General features: G+C 31.9%; 1 long non-coding RNA gene across 1 annotated transcript; it reads right to left on the bottom strand.

The window, feature by feature from the left end:
- Positions 1 to 18971: 18971 nt before the first annotated feature.
- On the bottom strand, positions 18972 to 20541 carry LOC128291905 (uncharacterized). The gene is made up of 2 exons (XR_008281890.1): positions 20396 to 20541; positions 18972 to 19478 (listed from the first exon to the last, which is right to left on the bottom strand). It is a non-coding gene; the product is annotated as an uncharacterized LOC128291905 (long non-coding RNA).
- Between the last annotated feature and the right edge of the window lie 2926 nt (positions 20542 to 23467).

Raw genomic sequence — 23467 nt, forward strand, 5'->3', positions numbered from 1 at the left:
ACGAAATTTTCATAGACATCAATTCACATATTATAAGCATAGAGAATAATAATAAAATATTTTTTTGACTCAGATTTGTGGTCTCGAAACTAAATTCTGACTAGAGTCTAAACTGGGCTGTTATAATTCTCCCTTCTTAGGGATTTTTGTCCCCAAAAATCTTACTGTTGAACAGATTCAGATATTGCTGTCTCATAGCATCTTCAAGCTCCTATGTAGCCTCTTCAACACTGTGTCAATGCCACATTACTTTTACTAACGAAATTTTCTTATTTCACAATTCTTTAACCTCGCGAGCCAAGATACGGATCGGTTCTTCTTCATAAGACATATCAGACTGAATCTCAATCTCAAACGGAGAAATCACATGTGAGGGATCAGATCTGTATCATCGAAGAATTGATACGTGAAATACATTGTGAATCTTTTCTAACTCTGGTGGCAACAACAATCTATAAGCAACCGGCCTGATACGCTCGGTAATCTCATACGGCCTGATGAACCTCGGACTCACTTTGCCTTTTCTACCAAATTGGAGTACTTTCTTCCATGGAGACACCTTTAGAAAGACTTTGTCACTGATCTCAAATTCAATATCTTTTCGTTTCAAATCTTTATAAGATTTCTGACGACCAGAAGCTGTTTTCAAACTTTCTTGTATCACTTTTATTTTTTGTTCAGACTCTTTTATCAAATCAACCCCGTGAATCTTATTCTCGCTAAGCTCAATCTAATACAAAGGTGTTCAACATTTTCTACCATATAAGGCTTCGCACAGTGCCATTTTAATGCTCAATTGAAAACTATTATTATAAGCAAATTCAATCAAAGGCAAATACTGTTCCCACGTACCTTCAAACTCAAGAATGCAACATCTCAACATATTCTCAAGTATCTGAATAATCCACTAAGACTGGCCATCCGTCTGTGGGTGAAAAGCATTACTAAAATGCAATTTCGTACCTAAAGCCTCTTGCAATTTCTTCCAAAATTGTGAAGTGAATCGCAGATCTCTATCAGACACAATAAATAAAGGCACCCCGTGTAATCTCACAATATCGGAAATGTACAACTCAGCTAATTTATCAAGCGAGTAATCAGATCATACCGAAATAAAATGAACTGATTTTATCAATCGGTCAACTACAACCCAAATTGCATCTTTCTTTCGCAGAGATAAGGGCAAATCCAAAACAAAATCTATCGTCAATCTACCCCATTTCCATTCTGGAATCATAATCGGATGTAACAAACCAGATGGCACTTGATGTTCAGCTTTAACTTGCTGACAGATCAAACATTTCGAAACAAACTCGGAGATATCTTTTTTCATTCCAAACCACCAGTAATGCTATTTTAAATCATTATACATTTTCGTACTACCCAGATGTACAGATAATCGACTATTGTGAGCTTCATTCAAAATCATCTGAATCGACTCTAAATTTCTTGAAACATAAATTCGATCTCGAAATCTCAAACAATTATTATCATCAACTTTAAATTCTGAATCAGAATTCAAATCACACTGAGCTCGTTTTCCTATAATCTCATTATCAACCTTTTGAGCATCAATAATCTATTGTAAAAACAACGGTCTCGCTTTTAATTCAGCTAAAATCAAACCACCATCAGACATACACAACTAAACATTCATAGCACGTAATGCAAATAATGATTTCCGACTCAAAGCATCAGCAACAACATTTGCTTTTACTGGATTGATAATCAATAACAAGCTCGTATTGTTTTAGTAGTTCTAACCATCTCCGTTGTCGCAAATTCAAATCTTTCTGAGTCATCAGATATTTCAAGCTTTTATGATCAGAATATACTTGACATTTCTCACCAAATAGGTAATGTCGCCAGATTTTCAAAGCAAACACAATAGCTGCTAATTCAAGGTCGTGTGTTGGATAATTCTTTTCATGTGGCTTTAACTGTCTTAAGGCATAAGCTATGACTTTGCCTTCCTGCATCAAAACACAGCCCAGGCTGTTCAATGAGGTATCACTATAAATCACAAATTCTTTACCCTATTCTAGTTGAACTAATATCGGAGCTTCAGTCAATAGAGCTTTCAACTGATCAAAACTTTTCTGACACTTTTCAGACCATTCAAATTTCACATCTTTATAAAGTAGTTTCATCAACGGAGTTGCAATCATAGAAAAGCCTTTTACAAATCTTCGGTAATAACTAGTAAGCCCAAGAAAACTGCGAATTTCAAAAATATTTCTCGAAGGCTTCCAATCTAGAATAGCTGAAATCTTGCTTGGATCAATTCGGATACCTGATGCTGATACTATATGGCCCAGAAAACCAACTTCACGTAATCAGAACTCACATTTGCTAAACTTTGCATACAATTTCTTATCTCGTAAAGTCTGTAGCACTATTCTCAAATGTTCGGTATGTTCGGTTTCATCACGTGAATAAATCAAAATGTCATCAATGAATACGACAACAAATCGATCTAAATACAATCTAAAAATTTTGTTCATCAAATCCATAAAGATAACAGGTGCATTCGTTAATCCGAAAGGCATAACTAAAAACTCATAGTGATCGTACTTCATTCTGAATGCAGTTTTCGAAATATCTGAATCTTTTACTTGCAATTGATAATAGCCCGATCTCAGATCTATTTTTGAAAACACAGTAGCTCCTTTCAATTGATCAAACAAATCGTCAATTCGGGTCAGAGGATATTTATTCTTGATAGTCACTTTATTCAACTGGCGATAATCAATACACATCCTCATTGTGCCGTCTTTCTTTTTCACAAACAATACAGGAGCACCCGAAGGTGAAAAACTCGATCTTATGAATCCTCTATCGGTCAACTCTTGCAACTAAGACTTAATTCTTTTAACTTGGTCGGAGCCATTCTATATGGAGCTATTGAAATCAGAGTAGTTCCCGATACTAACTCAATGCCAAATTCTACTTCTTGAATCGGAGGTAATCCCAGAAGTTCTTCAGGAAACACATCTGGGAATTCATAAACAACAGGTATTGATTCAACTTTCTTTTATGTTACTTTCGAATCAATCGCATAAACAAAGTAGGCTTCATAACCCTTTCTCACAATACTCAGAGCCTTCACTGACGAAATCACAGCCGGTTATCCATTCAAAACATTAGATTTAATTCGGACTATTTCATCATTCTTGCATCTCAAATCAATAATTTTCTATTTGCAATTCACAATAGCATCGTGCAAAGTTAGCCAATCCATACCCAAAATTATATCAAACTTATCGAAAGGTAATAACATCAAATCAGTCGAAAAACAAACGTCTCGAACCATTAATGGAAAATTCTTGCACACTTTGTCAACCAAAATACATCTGCCTAAGGGGTTCGATACTCTAATTACAAATTCAGTAGACTCTACAGGCAAAGTCTTACTGCTTACTAAGTTCATAAATATATAAGAATGCGTTGATCTTGAATCTATCAAAGCAATCACAGAAGTATCGTAAAGAGTAAAAGTACCCGTAATCACATCTGGAGACAAAGCGTCCTCACAAGCTCAGATGGCATAGGCTCTGGCAGGTGCTCTAGCCTCGGATCAAATAGCAGTGTCTTTAGTCCCTCTTTGACTACCACTCACATTTCCCATATTTTGGGGAGGTCTACCTCTAGCTGAAGTGTTACTAGGTCTCTAATTTTGCACAATCTCTTGTTCAACAGACTCGGGACAGTCTCGGATAAAATGATCTAAAAATCCACATTTGAAACAAGCTCTATCATATAATCTACAATTATCGGGATGTCTTTTACCACAGTGTTTACACTCGGGTCGATCGGATTGAACATTTCCAACACTTGCAATAGAAGTAGCTGGAGCTTTAAAGCTCAAATGCGATCTATCACAATCTCTACTCAAAGGGCCCACATTAGCCTTTGAAAGGCTAAAGTTGTCTCAAAACTTCTTTGACATAAACTGAAAGAATTTACTTACTGATCTCTTTCTCACATCTCTAGCTTCTGAATAAGCTTTTCTTTTCTCTTTCCCGAGCTCTTCAGCTTTGCATGCTCATTCAACAAGTACAATAAACTCTTTTATCTTTAGAATCCTGACTAAAAATTTTGATGTCTTCATTCAAGCCATCCTTGAATCTCTTACACATAATTGCTTCAGTCGAGACACATTCTCGTGCATATTGACTCAGCCCCACAAATTCTCTCTCGTATTTTGTAACACAGACATATGGCCTTGTTTCAGCTCAAGAAATTCTTTGCGTTTCTGATCGATGAATCTCTAACTGATGTATTTCTTTCGTAATTCAAATTGAAAGAAATCCCAGGTGACTTGTTCCCTCGGAACCATAGATATTAATGTCTTCCACTAATAATACGCTGTATCTCTCAAAAGTGAAACGGCACACTTAAGGCATTCTTCTAGAGTCAATGACAATTCATTAAACACTCTTATTGTATTCTCTAACCAGAACTCAGCTCTCTTAGTATCATCATTAGTAGTAGCATGGAACTCTTCGGCCATATATTTTCTAATTTTGTCAATCGGAGGCTTATTTAACTGAATCGGATTAACTTGTGGCATGACAGGGACTTGCGAAGGATTGACCAGGGTTGAAGGTTGTGGCATAGCCAGATTAGTTCGGATATACTGGGTGAACCAATCATTCATCATTTGATAGAAGGCTTGTTTAGCCTCTCTGTCATGACTACTGGCAGTAGATCTAAAATCAGACGGTGCTGTCCCTTGAGCGGAAGTAGGCGCATTACTTTTAACATCGTCAGCTACGGCTCATTTGGGATCCATTTACTGTATAAAACACATTTTCATTGTCAAGATTCATCACACTATCGCATTTCATAAATATGGCATGTATAGCTAGACTCACATACGCTACGTTAGTCCTAGAATTGACTAAATTGTAGCTCTGATACCAACCAAATTAACACCCCTAACCCGTATCTGTCGCCGAACTAGGGTCAAAGGTATTACCGGACAAATCGAAACATTTTACGAATAATTCATAAACATTATCTACAATCATAATCAAACATTACTATAAAGTCCCTTATATAGGCCATCGAGACCTTAAACATGCTATAAAAAGGGGTCGGGACTAAACTAAACACATACAAATTTTTTCAAAACTTAAACAATTTTTCAAAGTTATACAGGTCACAAGCCAGTGTGAACAGGCCGTGTGCCTCACACAACATTAGACACGTCCATGTGTCTAGGCCGTGTCAAAACAGGGCATACACACTGACTTGTCCACACGGCCACCAGACACGCCCATGTGCCTAGCCGTGTGAAAATTAGAGAGGCTACTGACTTAGGTCACACGCTCGTGTGTCTAGCCCGAGCTTGAAACTGACTTGGCCATACGACCTAACACATGTCCATGTGTGGGACCGTGTGATCTACCCAAGCTCATTTCGAAATGGCCATTGAGAAACACAGCTGGGACACACCATTGTGTCCCTGCCCGTGTGGGCAAAAATAGGCCATTTGCAAGGCCAATTTGCCACCTATTTAGGGTCCTCCCTACAAGCATCAAAACCAAACATTTTATACCAAATTCTCAGCCAATTCACAAATAAAACATACATCATTCGTGCCATTTCATTAACAACAAATTTCATGCTTTACATTCATACCAAATCATACCAAAAATCACATAGCAAACTTATTCATTCTAACATATCCAATCTCATGCCAAAATCATAATATTTCCACAACTAAATCACATTACCAACTTACCAACTTGACCATTCTCTTTGGCCAACCATGGGCACATCACATAGGCATAATTTGCATCACATATCATATACCAAAATCCAACCATAAGTTCAACCATAATCAAGCCATATCACATGGCTAAATACACACTTCACAAAACATAATCAAATACCTCTAGCCTATACATGCCATACTTCAATATTTACACTTTCAAAATGTACCAAAATAGAGTTTGATAGTGTGGTGATGATCCTCGATGATCTCTGAGCTTCTGGTAGCTTCCATATCTATAAAATAATGCAAACACACACAAAGTAAGCTTTCTAAAAGTTTAGTAAGCCATATATAAATAAACTCATATTTTAACACATATAACCATCATAAAATACATTTATTCCATAGTCAAATACTATCACAAACCATATAGTTCATATACATTTCACATATTCCCGATTCATTTGTACATATAGCATATTTTCTTATACTTACATCACTTATCATCACTTGCACATATACTTACCTCTCATTCTCAATTGTAGATAAACATTTCAAATGTACCTGAGTCGGATACACATCCACATAGTTATTCATTTCTCAGAATGCCCGTTGAAGCGTTCAGAATCAATAAGGATACTCGGATAGCTCGAAAAGCTCGTACAATGCCAACGTCTCAGACGTGATCTTACATGTAATCAAATATCGATGCCACTATCCCAGACAGGGTCTTACACACGTAAATCATAAGTTGATGCCAAATTCCCAGACTGGTCTTAAACAAAAGCACATGTCGGATCCTATGTCATGACATATGTATCCTAACTATTCCTGTGGTTCGTACGGGGATTTTCGAATGTCGGAACTTTGTCGATACTTTCTTGGATATCTCATATTCAATTCAATAAGCCATTCATCATTTTTCAATAGCATATAAGCATAAATAAACCATTACAAGCACATTTATTTGTATATAGACTTACCTCGTAAGGATTAGAATGAACGAAATCGACTACTCAACGATTTTCGACTTTCCCTAGTCTAAGTCTATTTTTTGGGGGGGTTCTTGATCTATATAAATTCAAATTTAACTCTTTTAATCACACATCCATTCAAACCAATCCATATACATACATTTAGAGCATTTTACAAATTAGCCGTCATATTTTTGCATTTCTACATTTTAGTCCCTAATTAATAAAATCACAAAATACACCAAATTTCCATACACACTTGCTTAGCCAAATATACACTAAGCTCAAATAAGCCCACATGTTTCATTTATTTCACATTTTAGTCCCTCAAAATCTCATTTTTATAATTTAGCCTAAATTACTCAAATTTATCAAAAATTCAAAGACAAAATATACTAACCCAACACATATCTTTCATTTTCCATCAACTATCATTTCAAAGTTCACAAAATCAACAATGGCATAATTCCAAATCATCAACAAAATCAGAGATTGAGACATGGGCTTTATAGAACACAAAGCAACGATCACAAAAACGTAGAAATTATCTAAAACTGAGCAAAATACATACCTTAATCAACAATCACAAGTGCCGAACCCTAGTTGTGTTTTTTCTTCTTCTTTTTATTTGATATGATCGACCAACATGAACATAAATGGCTTAATTAATGTTTTGTTTAATTTAATATTAACATAAATATACATTTTACCATTTTAACCTTATTATAAACATATAATAAACACATAATAAATGGTCATTAATGTCCATTAACCATGTTAATGGTCCATTTCCAACATAAGGACCTCACATTTTAAAAGTCATAGCAAATAGGCACTTTTAACAATTAGCAAGCAACTTTTACATTTTACGCGATTAGGTCCTTTTATCAAATCGGGCACACAAACGATAAAATTTTCACAGACATCAATTCACATATTACAAGCATAGAAAATAATATTAAAATATTTTTCTAACTCGAATTTGTGGTCCCAAAACTACTATTCCAACTAGGGTCTAAACCGGGCTGTTACATATTCAATATGAAATTGAATTGTGTTGTATTGATGAATTTTAATTGTTTTAATTTCATAGCTAACGTCATATCGGAACCCTCGACTAAAAAGGGGAAAGATAAAGTCGACGAAAAATAGCTCAGAATTTTTTGTTTGTATTTCTATAATCCGAATTTAGTTGTTAATTGTTATAATTCAATTTAATGTATATGGCAAGTGTTGAGGTGAGAATTATTGTGTTTTGCAATTGAAATGGATGAAGTATGTGATGAATTTATTGAATTTTTTTATTGAATTGGTATATATATATTGAATATATTGATTATTTGAATTGAAATGAATATTGGTTGTATTTGAAAAGTGAATTGGAACCCTATTAACTGTATCGGGCTGAGTCGGATATAGATGGCATGCCTTAGGATTGGAAGAGTTCAGGGATTTCTTCGACTTCGAGTCGATGAGACACTGGGTGTCAAATTATTGCTTCGAATTATCTGATGAGGCATTGGGTGCCAAACTAGTGTGTTTTGGTTGGATCTGTGTATCCGTCTAAGTCTGAGTTGTGTTAATAGGGGTAAACGGTAAAAAAGTTTTATGATTCATTTTGAAATGGCATGGTATGAGAAATGGAAGTGAAATAGTGAATTGAAAATAGAATGTGAAATATGTTACAAATATATGGAATATATAAGTTATATACTAGTGAAATGAATATGGAATGGATAATGCAATTGTATAATGAAATGTGAAATAAATTGTGAAAAGCTATTTATATAGTAAGTATGAGAATTGAGATATTTGTGAAACAAATAAAATATGATATGGTTGTTATAATAATTAAATATTAATATGTGTTTATATTTCAATCGTATATTTGTGATTTCTTATCTTTTGATATTCAGACTATAGAAATATCACTGAGTTTTTACTGTAATCGCCTGTTTTTAGGGTTAATCAGAACAATGGTTTCGGGGCCACCAAATCCGATGAGTAGGTTTGTAAATATTATATTTAATATTTACGAGCTAATTGTGATTTAAAAAAAAATATATTTTTGATATTGTGATTTTTGTTTTATAAGTGATTTATTAAGTTCAAGTGGTATGACCCTAAAGTCAAGTGGGTTTAGAAAATGAGGTATCGGGACCTTGTTTCTATAAAACGAGTCGTAAATATTTTTATAAATATTTACGTAGTGGCAATAAGATGGTATTAAAGTTTTGTTGAAAAATTTTATCGTTTCGATAGTTAACTAAGCAAAAAGGACTAAATTGCGTAAAGTGCAAAAGTTCTGTTCTATAAGCTAAAGGTATTAAATAGATATAGAACTTAAAAGTGACAGTCCTTGTTTGGTAATTAGCCCATTAAAGAGATAGTGGGATATGATGGCTTGGCATTTGGTATAATAAATAAAGTGTATAAAGGTTAATATTGTAAATTGGTTAAAAATAATAATAAAATGAATAAAATAAAAGAATCAAGGTGTCATCTTTTTCATTCTCCTTTTACCAGCCGAATATAAAGCTTGAGAAGCCATGGAAGAAGCTTCCAACTTTCGGCTAATGCATGGTAGGCATTTCTAGTCCCGTTTTTAATTATTTTTATATTTTCGGGATCGTTGTTTTTTAATCTATCTAATGAGGGGGCTATTTTGCAAAACCATTGAATAATTTGATATTTTCCATTGATGAGTATAATAGGTTTTTAAAGTTTAATGGAAGAATATGAGTCCTTGTTGATAGTTAAACACTTTTTGTTAAGTGAATTTTTGTGAAATTGACAATTAAGGGCTAAATTGATAAATGTGAAAACTTTGTGGTTAAAATGTCAAATAAATGAAATGTGTGGGCTGCTAGAGACACTAGTGATATTCTTCAATAGTAGAATTTTACTCAATTTCATGAATTTGCATTTTTATGATATAGGGACTAAATTGTAAAGAAGTTGAAATATTAGGGGCAAAACTATAATTTTTCCATAAAGTGAATTATGGACTGTTTTGATACCATGAACATTTGGCTAAGCTTAATTATGGTTAAAATGGTTAATTTGCATGTTTTGAGCTCGTGGACTAAAATGAATAAAAGTAAAACTTTAGGGTAATTTTGTAAAAATGACAAAATGACCAAATTGTATGAAATGAGGTGTTTTACTGTCTAAATTAATATATTGAATGAAATTGTTAATTTAGATCAAGATTGGGTGGAAAATCGAGGAAAATGAGAAAATTACCAAAATACCCTCGAACTTTGGTATCTCTACAATTTAGCTGTAAGTTCGTATGCAATAAGCATTGTTAAATTTATGTTTCTAATGCTTTGATATCGTATAAATTGTATATACGTGAATATTTTAATGTCTGACGACATATCGACAAAATGTGGCACTTCGTGTGCGGGGCAATCAAATATGGTACTCAGTGTACGAAATATTGAGAATGGCATTTAATGTGCGAGATATTGAGAATGACACTTAGTGTGCAAAATATTGAATGATTAAATAGAGCAAAGTGAACAGGTATACATGCTATATTATATGAATTGTTTATGAGACGACTTTATAATGGTGTTATATCCGGGCTAAGTCCCGAAGGCATTCGTGTTGGTGTTATATCCGGGCTAAATCCTGAAGGCATTCATGCTGGTGTTATATCCGGGCTAAGTCCCGAAGGCATTCGTGCTCGTGTTATATCCGGGCTAAGTCCCGAAGGCATTCGTGCTGGTGTTATATCCGGGCTAAGCCCCGAAGGCATTCGTGCTGGTGTTATATCCGGGCTAAGCCCCGAAGGCATTCGTGCTGGTGTTATATCCGGGCTAAAGTCCCGCAGGCTTTGTGCTGGTATTATATCCGGGCTTAAAGTCCCGCATGCTTTGTGATGGTGATTGGATTTGGGTTTTAAACCTAGCAGACTTAATGCCGATGATTGGAGTAAGATTATGATTTCAAATGTTCGTAGTAAACTACTATTGAATATGTTCAATGCATTAAGTTGGTCAGGTATGTATTATATAATTTTATATGTTAGATTGATCGGAATTGAATCATGAATGCGAAATGAGAAGTATATGTGAAAATCTCATATGTGTATGTGTGTATTCGGTTATGGTGAAAGGTTACATGAGATTGAATTGGTGATATACATGTTAAATAATATGAATGCAAAGAATGTGTAATAAATCTGCTTGGGACAGCAGCAGTAACGTGATTTCGGAAAATCACCATAAATTGTGGGAGTTGAGTTAGAGGCTGAATAAATTATGTCATGAAATCTTAATGAGTCTAGTTTCTTATAAAAGAAACCGTGTAAGCAAAAGAATTGCCAATAATGAGATATTTGAAGTGGCATGGAACAGAGTCAAAATGACTTCGAGGTCCCCTATTCTGTTTTTAGAAAATCATTATAAATGGTAAAAAAATGGTTATAAGATAAAATTTATATTCTTAGACTCCTTAATGAGTCTAGTTTCAAATGAAATAAACGATAACATATTTTGAATTCTGTATAATGAGAAATTTGATTCGTAGTGAAGAGTGGTCAGAATAGTCAAACAGTGAAACAGGGGAAAACTTCAAGAAAAATCTGGTATTGATTGGTCAAACCAAAAATTCTGAAAATTTTATGGATGGAAAATATATAAGTGTATTTTCATAGAAAATTAACGGCACTTGATTTGGAGTTTCTTAGCTCCAGTTATAAATAATTTAGTGACTGTTGCTCAGGAAGACAGCTTGTAGTGAATTTGTGATTTTGTTGCAAACATGGTTAAAACTTGTTAATGAAATGCTTTTCGAGTTCTTATGATCTTATTTTTTATTTCAATATTTGGTTTTAATTCAGTTCAGATTCAAGTGAGGTGAATTTGCTACATATGCATTATGTTCATGGATACTTGGCCAAAATGGAAATTATCTAGGAATGATTTCTTGAAAATTTGAATAATCGATCTATAAGTAAATTAATTGTTTGCATTGCTTAAAACTTACTAAGCATTGAAGCTTACTCCGTGTTCTCTTTTTCATTTCTTATAGGTTTATACTTTAGCTTGAGTTGGAAGGGCCGGAGATATCATCACACTATCGAGTCATTATGTGAGTTGAGAAGATTGTATATCATCATGGTTTAAGGCATGTATAGGATAGACTATAGGTAGAATGATATTTTGACTTGTATACATTATAGCCATGCGAAGATGGCTTGCTCATTTTGTTTAGAGAAACCTTATAATTGAACTAATGTGGTGAAATGTTTTAGTTATAACTTGATAGTATTTAAATTGTTATTAGATATTCGGTTATGTTTTGATAGTGAGTCATTTTGGAAATTTATAAGAGCTCCTATGGAAAATCAATGAGACATGTTTACATTGTTGATAATCTATGTCTGGTAAGTATCTTTGACCTTATAGAAGTTTTGTTCAGTCAAGTAATACCTCATAACCTTATTCCGGTGACAGATACGGGTTAGGAGTGTTACAAAAGCCTTGATGCAAGAGATTTTCTAAGTTTTTCATGAGTTCTCGGTTGGGTCCCGAACCACTCCGGATGTATGTTTTGGGCCTCGTAAGCCCATATATGGGACAGATTGTATGTGAAAATAAATTTTTTAAATTATTTGAGATTTCATGGCCCTGTTTAGTATGGAAGTGTTAGTAAAAGTCAGGTAGCACCTCGAACCCCGTCCCGGCGTCGGATGCGGGCGAGGGGTGTTACATTTACTCAGCGTACGGTTTTGTTTTTCATGAACAAGTTAGGTATTCAGCATCCAACAACGGTCCCGAACTCAAACGTGGTGATGTTTTTCCTTTTGTGCCGGCATGTACCTAGGGTGTCTAAATGTTAGTTAGTTTGTAGATGAAATGTATATGAGGTTATAAGTATAATGTTGGCTTAGAATATATATATAACACGTGCTTGTGAATTTAAGTTAATGTTTTAAGTATTTATATGAGATAGGCCAAATTCATGAATTTTGGCATGTTTATAAATTGGATTTGAATGATGCTTTAGGGATATGAAATGATGATATAATTGTGGTACCTATGAGGGTACATTGGTTAGGCACTTAGGATGTTTGTTTGATATGATTTGGATGTGTTTGATTGTGTTTTGAATTTGTTAAAGGAATGATTTTTGAATTGCTTATTGTCCAAGTTTGTAGGGAATGGTAAACTTGTTGTTTAAGGTACATTTTGAGTCCACACAGCCAGGCACATGGGCGTGTGACTGGACCATGTGAGACACACAGCTAGTACACGGGCGTGCGAGGCCATTTTGAAAGGCACATGGTCTGGCACACAGGCGTGTGGCTTGGCCATGTAACCCAAGCCAGAGAGTTACACGAGTATAGACATGGGCTGAGACAAATCCGTGTGTCCCTATTTCGAATACCTACACGGCTTGAGACACAGGCGTGTCTCCTAACCTTATGAGTCACACGGCCGTGTGAACCTTGCAGCTTTGAAAATTTTTATTATTTTTTGAAAAATTCTTTAAGTTTTCGAATTAGTCCCGATTTGTTTCTAACGCGTATTTTGGGCCTTGAGGGCTCTAATAAAGGACAATATGTATGAGTTTAATTGTTTTTGATCTGAATATAATATGATAAGAAATGTTTGTAATTTATGCCAATTTGATCGGTCATGCTCCAAAACCCTATTCCGACGACGGATGTGGGTTAGAGGTGTTACAGATTCTTTTACGGTAAAGTCATCATGATTTTAATGTAATTAGAATTGGGTTGAGAAAATTATATAATTGAATATATATTGAAGTTTATTTTTTGGAAATAGAAAAACAAATATTGGGTTGGGTCAGATTATAAAGTATTGTGTTAAAATCCCGGGAAGTACTTGTAATTGGACTCAATATAGAAAAGGCCCAAAAGCCCATTATATTAAAAGGAGTGGATGAAAAACCCTAGTAAAAATAGCTAGGGTTGCTGCTACCTATTATCCTAGTTAGACTAGGAGTTCATTTTTCTAGTTGAAATAAACTTTTATAATTCAAAAGGGTTCTACCTTCTCTCCCTATATATAGATGGCACTGGTAGGGCTATTAATACAACTTTCAGATATCGTTATTCTACCTGAAAATAGAGAGACTTTTATTCTCTAAGAATGAAATATATTTTCCGGAATAACGATTCTACCGTTTCTATTTGGAGAATTTTTGTTTTCACCCCCGAAAGAAAGAAAACAATTTCTAATTTCTATGTTTGATTCATTTTGTTCGAGTCTACACTCGAAGCAATTCATGGTATGAGAATAGCGGAGAAGATTGATTGGATGAAAATTGAGAATGAAAAGGATCCGTCTATCCAAAAACACAAGTACAATTTTGGTCTAGAGTTTATTGCTATAAATATCACAAACCAGGTCAGTTTTCAAAAATTTTATTTTTTGCTATGAAAGAAAACTATTTTTGAACCAAATCTTTTTCCAACACAAGCAACTATGTTTTCAACAGAGATAAGCACGGTTTGCTAAATTACACAATCTTGAAGAAACCAAGAAGCATATGTTAGATTGGGTGTGGGGAGGGAAATGACAATAATGGTGGTTGTAAGCGATGGTGTGGTACCTGTGAGGTGACTAATCAATCCATGACCATTGAGGAGCAAGGTAAGTTGAGCTACCCAATTGCAAAAATAGAAGATTCCATTGAGTCTAAAAGGAAGCTGGGAGACGAGTTAAACTAAACCACAATATTTGATGGAGTTGGAGGAGCATTAGCATTAGTTACAACTTCAACTATGAAGGAATGAGTAGAAAGTGGATAAAGAACAAATAACAATACTGAAGATTTGACGAAAAGTAAAGTTCTCGGTTAAAGGAAAAAGGCTCGTGATACCATAAATAGGTTTTCAATGATAGGCAAAAACTTATTGATTTTATCAATGCACCTAATCACCTATTTATACAAAGAGATATGAAAGAAAATAACAAAGGTAATCCTAAGATAGGAAATTCAAATAACAAGATTTCAAATTTTAAATATAAGGATAATATAGTTTTAAACTAAAGGATAAAGTGAATTTACATTTAAAACTAAATATAGACTTTTAGTCTTCAATATGTCTTCAATAAAATCAACCCTAAAGCTTTCCCCTTATCCTCTTCTATCTTAATCTCAAGTTAGATTTTTGAAATACCATAGCAAATAGCTCAAATATAAAGCCTTAACCTAAAACCAAACCTCTTCAATCAACTTTTCTAGTCGTCATATCAACTCCCAGATCAAACCATGTATTCCTCTTACATCCAACCACAACATGATTGTTCGGATTTCCTAGATGACTGGACAAAACCTTGTAAATCCATTCTTACAAATTTGTGATTCTTTGTTGATTTCTTTTCATTTTTCACTTGGATTGTATAGTGTGGTTGTGTATTGTTACTTGGTTGTTGATGTTTGCCATAAACAGGTCTCCAAAATAAAGGATCCCTAAAATCGAGTGATGGTGCTTGTTTCATAGGTTCTTATAGAGTTAAGGTAATTGATGTAGATAAGGTGTAGGGTCAATGGCCAAGTGCTAGTGTGTACAAGTAGATAAAGGTTGTGATGATGGTTTGGTGTGTAGGCTATGGTTGGCATGAGCAGTGCAACAAGAGGCTGTAAAAGGCTATTGGCTGAGGTAGCTTTGTGCTTAGGCTTAGATCTAATGTTAATTTAATTTATTTTGAACCCTTTAAACTAATCCTAATCCTGGTTAAATAAAAGAACATAAATTAAGAATTAAATTAAATTAAATTAACATAAAATTAAAGATAAATTAAAATCAAACAACAAAATCAAAATTATATCATATTTTAATAGTGAAAAATGTGATAATTACAATTTACTTTAGAATTATTAGTTAAAAATTGATGAAAAGGTTTTATTAATTTTAATTTTTTAAAATTGTGTTAAAATAAAGTTATTACTTAAATAGAACACTAAGCATTTTAATTATCACTTAATTAATATTAGAGTTATATACCAACTAAAATTTAAGTTTAGATTTATAAATAACATCTAATAGTTAGATATATTCAATAAAGTACATATAAGAAAAATTATCGGTTAAAAATAGAGATTGTTAGCATTAATAAGTTAGAATTATAGATTTATAAAAAAAAAGAGAGAGAGAGTAAAGCAATGGTTCTTCGTAGAGGTAATATCGAATTATATTCAAACAACTATGGCACCAAAAAGTGATCAAGATTATTGTAGTAATTGATAATAAGGTAATATAATATTATGATATTAACTTTTAAAAAAATTATAATTTCTTTATATTATATGAAGAAAACACTCTTAAAATTATTTTTCCATATCCATTATTTGTTTAGTGCTGATAAAATGGTTTGTCGATTTATTTTGAGAAGAAAGTAAAATTTTAACAATTATTTTTAACTACTATTAGTAAGTGTTTTATTTTATTAATTTAGTCTAAATATCTTTTATATTTATCATGAACTATTATTATAATTATTGCAAGTTGTTTTACCTAAGTTTTATTATTATTATTATTTATGTTTTCCAACTTAATATTATAGTTCACTGCATTATATAGTTTCAAATTTACATATTATTTAAAAATAAAGAGAATTTTTTTTATCAATGATAGGTAGCAATAATTAAGATTACATTATTTAAAGCCTAATTGAAAATTAAACGCACAAAATCACATGTGAAATTAAAAATTAAGTCTACTTTAAATAATTAAAATAAAATAAATCAAATTTACTAGTATTTTGAGATAGAAGGGAGATTAATAATCAAAATACGGAAATGAAGGTGTAATTATTTGAGAAAACTTAACTCTAGGCCTTATAGTTTTAAATATGTCTAAGGGGAAGGGATTGTATGAAATAGTGGCGTCACGTCATCTGTATCCCTTTCCAATAGTTTTATTCCACATCAGTATTCTTATCCTAAATTTCAGGATTTTATCCTAAATTTCAGTATTTTAATTTGGATTTGATTTTATCCTGAATTTTAGTATTTTAATTTAGATTTGATTTTTTTAGGATAAAATCCTGAAATTCAGGATAAGAATACTGATGTGGCATAAAACTATTGGAAAGGGATACAGATGACGTGGCGTCACTGTTTCATACAATTCTTCCTCTATGTCTAAGTAGATATAATTAACATGACATGCTTATTTACGATCACGTTCAACAACATCAAATATTTACAAACGATAAATTCGATAAATTTAATTTACCTATTAAATTCACTTTTAAAATTTTAACATTAATTTAATATAAAAGATGATGATTTGTCAACCAATGAAGCTATCTATAAATAACTATGCCCCATAAATAATTTTTAATAATATTATGTATTTGTAATATATATACTAATTTTTTACCCTGATATATATTAATAAAATAAATAAAGCTGATTAAATTGTTTGGCACACAATAGTTAAATTGTTTAAAATGATTAGCATAATAAATTAAATGATTTTAAAACTTATATATATATATATATATATATATAAATATTTTATTTAATTGGTATAAAGGAAAGTTTGAATAATAATATGATATATAATTACATTTATTAATTATTTAAAATTATTTATTTTTAATGAAAAGTTTAAGTTTTATAATTCATTTAAATTTAATGAATTTTTTTAAAAATAAGACAATGATGATTGTCATTTTAATTAATTTGTTTAAGAAAATTAATTTTGGGGTTTATATAGTAATATTTGAGAAGGGATTATATAAAACTATGATTCCATGTTATCCGTATCCCTTTTCAATAGAAGAATGACAAATCAGATTTTTTCTCCTGATTTTTAATTTTTTCCTCCTGAAAAAATTCAAATTCAACTAAAAATACTGAGAATCAGGAGGAAAAATATGATTTGTCATTCTCCTATTGAAAAGGGATAAGGATGAGATCGAATTACAGTTTCATACAATCCTTTCTCGTAATATTTTATGGAATTCATAGGGAAAGTTTGTAACAGTTGGTGTTCTATAATAAAACTCTAAAAGTATCAGTTTAATATATCTTTCTTTGTTGTCCATTTAGTTTTCAAAATGATGAACGAAAGCACTGAATATAGAAGAGGCTATGACTCATTCTAGTAATGCGGATGTTGGCAATGAACTCGGCGGGGGCGTTCTTTGTTCGGATTGTGTTTTTATTTGAAGAATATTGTTTCATATTAGAGGAAATGAAACCAGCAATTTGTGAGAGCATTTTTGTCCGTACATGATGTGTAGCACCCCAAACCCGGCCCAGAAGTTATGGCCGGATCCGGCATGCCACATCAAAAACGTTAAAATTTTTTTTTTTCCATTCTAAGTCCAGAAAATCGTACTTGATGTTCAAAAGATTAATTCATTAAGGATTAAAGTGAATGGAAGCTATGCACCAGGTAGGAAACCGGAAAAGAGGTGGTGAGTCCATCGGATCGCTATACTAAGCTCCCTTCGGGTCCAATCCTAGACATGCATACCGCCATTGCCACACCTTAATGTCATGGATATTTCTAGGAAACCGATTTGATTAAGTCATTTTTAGGAAAAGTGATTAATTTTGGAAAATACTTTCATTGCGGAAGCTTTGCTTGTTGTCGAGTTATTTTGAAATCAATTCTTGTTTTTGAAAACGCGCCTAAAGCTATCCAATTTCAACAGTTAAAATAAGTAATACCTATCTTAGTAATACATATTAAAACCATCAAAAATAATTAAGCGGCCTTATTACATTGAAAAAAACCCAAAACCTCAAACGTAATTAAAAGGATGTCCAGTTCACGTAAGAAAATCAAACTTTCGAAGCGGTGGCCACTCCGAATTCCCTCACACCCAAGCCCACTATGGTTGGGGATTTCTGCGTGGATGAAAATAAAAGGGTGAGTTTGGGGAAACTCAGTGTGTAAGGAAAACCCATTCAAAGCCCAAGTCAGCTCAAGCCTATTGGGCCTAAGCCCATTCAGTAATAAAGGTCTTGGGCGAGCCCTTTTCAGATTACAATAAATTGGGCCTTAGCCCTTATTCAGATAATGATGATGGCCCATAGGCCCATTTCAAAATACATGCAACATCAATAACATATGCAAACCCATTTGGGAGACTACTCAACCCACCAACCACTACACTCCACCCGTACCAGCCATACACTCCATGTGGGGATAGCTCAACCCACCCATTTAACACTCCACATTGCAAAGCATTCTTTGCTCAGTTATCGAAGAATTGAGGCAAAGCCTCCAATACGTGGACAAGCCACTTTCAGTACTTCCTCCGTCAATATCCCAGTCCCATGCATCAAATAATAACAACATGGCATGCGGTAAATAAAAACAGTCAAACATGCATTTAGGTCAATTTAACCCTAGGGGTATTTCGGTAATTTTGCACCTAGGGGTATAACAGTAATTTTCCATACATAGGGGTATTATAGTAATTTAGCTGCTTTTAGGGTTTTTCATGCATATTCCTACTTTTCACGTACTAACAGAATCACGTACAGAGGGTTCTTACTGAATTGGGCCTGTTGGCCCATCATTCCAATTTTGGCCCATTAAGCCCAAAAATATCGAGGGCACAGAAATCATGCACTTTGCAGTCCAAATTTTGCAGCTTACCAAAAACATTAATCGATTTACCTCACGAGCATTCGCACACTCGCAAATCTAGAAAATACCGATTTTCGGCATTTCGGCTTTTCGGCTTTTGCCGATCCAGACTAAGAAAGAGGGTGTTAGTTACACACCTGTTTGCGACGATATGCTGACGAGATCCACACACACGAACTGCCTACAATTGGATTACTAACACGTTAATCTAACTATTCAAACACAAACTACATATTAACCTCATACCATATTCGGCCAACCACACCTACAGATCATAGTAAGCTTATAAGAAATCAATAAGCAACTCATTAACAAATTTTTGTCAATGTTTACCACATAATCATAATTTCACTGCAAGCTGTCTTCCTGAGCAACAGTCACTAAATTATTTATAACTAGAGCTACGAAACTCCAAATCAAGTGCCGCTAATTTTCCCTGAAAATAGACTCATATATCTTCTATCCATAAAATTTTAAGAATTTTTGGTTTAGCCAATCAATACCAGATTTTTCTCAAAGTTTCCCATGTTTCACTGTTTGACTAATCTGACCACTCTTCATTATGAATCAAATTTCTCATTGTACAGAATTCAAAATATGTTCTTGTTTATTTCATTAGAAACTAGACTCAATAAGCTTTAATCACATAATTTATTCAGCTTCTAATTCATCTCCCACAATTTATGGTGATTTTCCAAAGTCACGTTACTGCTGCTGTCCCAAGCAGATTTATTACCAAATCACTCTTTCATACACCTATCTTGCATGCATGTTATTTAAACATGTATATCACCAATCAATCATCACATATCTATGATTTTTACTTAAGCATAATCTCCATTTCATCATTTCAAAGCACAACATGTTAGCCGATTTTTCCTTTAGCATCTAAGGCACATGCATGCTCATTTGTTTGGCTCAACTTCACATATCTTCCATTTTCATCAAAAGAACATGAAACAATAACCATTTCCTTCATTTTAATTCATGACTAAATGCTCACAACACAACTAAAAATCAAAATATACTTCAAGAGTTAAGGTAGAATCAAGAAGAACTCATGAACCTCAAAATAGAAGCAAGGTACCAAGAACTTACCTTCAATTTTTCTCCTCCTAATGACCGAATACTCAAGAGCTTTCTCCTCTCCTTTCTCTTCTCTAATTTTCAGCTATGATGAACAAAGATGGACAAAACTTTGTTCTTTTCACCCCTTTTTCTTTTAATAAAACTTCATATTTCATCCATTTAATTCTTTAATACAAAAGACATGATATTCTTATCATGAAACATTTACCTAACCCATTATCATGACACATTTACCTAACCCATTATCATGAAACATTTACCTAACCCATTATCATGGAACATTTACCTAACCTATTATCATTGAACATTTACCTAACCTATTATCAATTTGTATCAATTTGTACCATAAATTATGGATATCAAGTGTACATTTTGTCTACAACAATATGATGGTTGGCCACTTCATGTAAAATGGGAGGTTTGTCATGCAAATCCTCCTATTTTGCACTCCTATTTATTTGGCCACTTCAATTTAGCCTATAGCATTTTCAAACATTTTCACATAGGTCCTATTTCATAATTTCACCCCTTTTTTCTTATGGAACAAAAATTAACTAAAATTGTCGGGTTCTATCTTAAGCTTAGGCTTTCTAGAGGCCCACTAACATAATTAAACCTATGCCAACATTCACAGGATTCTCGAAAATTGGAGCGTTACATGATGCCGATGGTCAAATAATTCTGCATGATGAAGCATTCCATTACCTAAATATTTTTTGAATTATAAGATATTTTTGTGTTGCATGTGTTGATTATATGTACCTTATTATTGCGTTAGAGGTTGAAAGTTGATGAATTTATTTTCTCCCATTTTCTCAAAAGAGGCTAAGCCTCAGCCTAGTAACACAATTTTAGCCAATGACCCCGACGGTTGGTTTCTAAGTTATCGGTGTAAATGAAGAATTTTATTATTATGTATTGACAAAAAAAAATGATGATTGTCTAAAGACATGCATCAGCTAATTTTGGTTTAAAAATGAGAAAGAGTAACAAATGAAACACAAAAGTAAAATTTGGTATAAAAAATAGATATCAAAAGTAATCAAACGAAAACTGAACTTCATGCTAACGCTTGGATTTGCAGAATAATCTCGAGAATCACAACACATGGGCTGCAATAAATTTAAATTTCCTTACATTCTTTGCGTTAAGAGGGATTCACTTATATCAATATAAAACATAAAATTAAAATGGTTTTATGCTTTTTTATAACTTTTTATACGATTAATATTTTAACATTTCAACCGTTAAATTTATCAAGATAACTGTACTTGTCATGCATGTAAATTTTTGAATTGATTCAATATCTCTATCATATTGATCTAAAATATTGACTATGTTAATATATATTAAACGGTTGATTTTTTACATAAATCAAATAATTAAAATATTTTAATTTATACCGAACTTGATATGATTTACATAAATAGAGCACGACGGTTGAATTTTTAAAATATTAATGGTATAAAAATTACGAAAGAATATAAAACTCTTTCATATTTATTAACATTTACATAAATTAAATATTACAAAGTTTTATAGAAAAAAAAACTCTTTCATATTTATTCTATTGGAACTAAAATATATCTAAACTAGTAATTTTTTTCTATATTATACTTGTAATAATATTTTCTTTAGCGTATTTAAAAAAATACTAAAAATTTTTCATCTTTCAAAAAAAATCTCTATATTGTATTTATAACAACATTTTCTTTGACATATTTTTGTCAAAATTACAATCTTAATTAATTAAAATTTTCAACGATTTTTAAAAAATTTTTTTTGCTCAGAAACTAATATAAAAATATTTAGTTTATAATTATTGTGTTATGATATTTCATTATTTCTGATGAGAATAATAATATAAAATAAATTTTAAAAAGCATATTAAAATAAAATAATATTAACAATTAAGAGAAAAGAAATTATAATAGAGATTAAAACTTGATTATTAAACAGCCATAAAAATCACAACTTTTATGAAAAGGTGCAAAATTTTCTATTTTGGAATGAAGTATCTCAAAATTTAAGTGATTAAAAAGAAAAAAATGTAATTAGAAAATAAAATCATGGATGGTATTTTTCTAGTATTTCAAATAATTTATGCTGAGCAGCTTTTATTTGATAGCAAAAGTGCTAATGTATTTGCTTTTTATTTTAAAACTTAATTATTAATGACTAGATAAAATTTAATCTTATAAACTATCATTCTAATATTTTAAAAATTAATAGTAAAATTTAAAAGAATTATATAAATAGCAGGATAAAATAAATTTTAAATAATTAAATTTAGGTATTAAATTTATCTCATTTTAAAAGGTTTGTTTTAATATTTTTATATTTTAAAGTAGTATATTTATATCAAAATTTTAAAATATTTTCCTAATATTTCAAATAATTAATCTTTAGGGCTTTAATTGGATAGGAAAAAGTGATAATATAGTTAAATTTTAATTTTAATTATTTAAAGATTAGATAATAAAAAAAGAATCTTGATATTTTAAACAATTCATTCTAATATTTATTTTAAACAACTTATGTTAATAGTATAATGTATGAGAATTATAGAAATATTAGGTAGCACAAATTATAAATCATTAAATTTAGAATATTAAACTTATATCAATTTTTTAAAATTTATTTTAATATTTTAAATGATATATTTTAACAACTAAATTCATCTCAAGTTTAAAAATATCTTAATAGTAAATCTTTTACATTCATACAAATAATAAGAAAACTTAATTTTAGGATAAAATATGTATCTAAATATTAATTTTTATTTATATTGAGATTATGTTATCCATAACTATTTAATGACGTATCAATAGATAGATTATAAGTGCCCTTAATCTTAATATCATGCATATATACACACACATGATTTGGCATTCATCTTCTAGAAGTGAAGAAAAGAGAATGGAACATTAATGAGGAAATTATTTGAGTGAATTTTTGTTTAGCTGGTTAATATTTTTGGGATTAATAAATTAATTAATTATTTTATGAGCTATTATTAATCAAAGGTGTATAACGGAGTGTTTCACTCTTATGTTTATGTATCTACTGTTTTGAAAGGTG

This window comes from Gossypium arboreum, chromosome 4, assembly GCF_025698485.1.
Source record: "Gossypium arboreum isolate Shixiya-1 chromosome 4, ASM2569848v2, whole genome shotgun sequence".
Lineage (NCBI taxonomy): Eukaryota > Viridiplantae > Streptophyta > Magnoliopsida > Malvales > Malvaceae > Gossypium > Gossypium arboreum.